The sequence below is a fragment of the Phalaenopsis equestris genome, unplaced genomic scaffold (assembly GCF_001263595.1).
Source record: "Phalaenopsis equestris unplaced genomic scaffold, ASM126359v1 Scaffold225665, whole genome shotgun sequence".
NCBI classification, from domain to species: Eukaryota; Viridiplantae; Streptophyta; class Magnoliopsida; order Asparagales; family Orchidaceae; genus Phalaenopsis; species Phalaenopsis equestris.
This window is the reverse complement of record NW_018243703.1, coordinates 108,707-110,465: the sequence shown is the minus strand read 5'-3', so window position 1 is coordinate 110,465 and position 1,759 is coordinate 108,707.

Sequence of the window (1,759 nt, the reverse complement as noted above, 5' to 3'; positions counted from 1 at the left end):
AAAACAAAAAGTAGTCTAAAACAAAAGATAAAAACTTATCTCAAGTCCTCCACCAAACTCTTGAAGTTCCTTTGAATCTCTTTTCTTTACAATCACTCAGAATAAACTAACAAAGAGGATAAAATAAAAGTAAAAGTGGTGCTTGAAAATCTCTCCGAACTAACTCCCCAAGTTGATGAACTTTCAAAACTTTCCAAGTATTTTCAGGACTCTTTATAAAGTTCTCTCCTCTTTCTTTTATAGTTTTCCAAGATGTGTCTTGGAAACTCTTCAAAATATGTCTAGATTCGATGTGTTTCCCCAAGAGATGCATCCTTTCGTGATAATTTTTGTCCATGGTGATTATAGCCACCTATTAAGCCAATGGGTGCCTCAAAAACCTCTTCAAATTTTCAAAAACTGACTTTACTCACTAGTAACTATCACTGGCGCTTAAGCCCGAGACCTCTGGTGCTTAGGTGCGGCTTTCTTTGTTTAACTATCGCTTTAGCGCCGGATCTGGCACTTAGGTGTCAATACTCTTTTGCACATTTTTACCTTTTTGCTCCAAATTTGATCCTTTTTCACTCCTTTAAGCATTTTTCACCCTTTTTACCTGTATCTGCAAAAAAAACACAAAAATACCCTCCATTAAAGCGCAATATCTCAAAAATAGGTATAAATTGTGTTTAAAAATACTATATATTTTAGGTGTATCAAAATCCCCCAAACTTAAAATGTTATTTGTCCTCAAGTGATAATTTAATCTTTAAAAACTATATATATATGATATGTATATGTGTTTCTTTAGGAGCTACTAAAATTTAGATTTAGAAATATAGCAGTCTAATTTAAAAAAAATATTCAATAAATGAGACCAACTTAAAGTTTAGAAATTCTTAAAGTTAAGAAAGACAAAAATATGAGTTTCTATCTAATTCAAAAAGGTACTGTAGATTTTCCAAATTTAGAATTTAGTTCTTTTATTATTTCCACTTAAAAATTTTCGTTGAAAATAATTTTACTTACTATATTATATCTATAAGCTTAAGAGTTTCTCAAGTCTTATACTTTAAAAAGATCAAATGTATAACCAATTTTTGATTAAGTACTAATCTTCAAACTTCTCCTTCCTAATTTTTTTTCTCTTTTTCTTTTCTTTCTTTTTCTTTTCTTTTTCTTTTCTTTCTTTTTTTTTCCTTTTTCTTTTTCAGGCAAGGATTACTATATCTGGATAGGCCTTTAATGATTTTGAATTCCACTTCTCCTTTCCTAAAGCAAAGTCTTGATATAAGTCTTTTACTTATAAATAAAATAATAATTTTGAAATTATTTTAATAAAAGAAATTTAATTATTAAAAATAAAAGTCTAAATTATCTAAATTTTTCAAAAATACAATTTTTCTTACTAAAGATAGTTACTTATATTAATCATTTTCTCATCTAAAAACTTTTTAACTTAAAGTTTTTCTTCATTAGTAAAAGTTTTAACTAAATTTTCTTACTCATTTCTAAAATCAAATTTTACTTTCCTAATATAACTTCATATACATAATCAAAATTTTTCTTTTCAAATCAAGTTCACTTGCAGCACTTTTGAGAACAAATAAAATTCCAGGCTTTTTTAAAATATTTTTCGTCCCCCCAAACTTAAATTTTCAACAGACTAAACAGTTTAGCATCATATATATTTAAGCAGAAATGAAAATTTAAAAATAACATGCTAACAAAAATTCTAAACCCTAATGATACAAGTATAAAACTAAGAATAGGAGTAAAA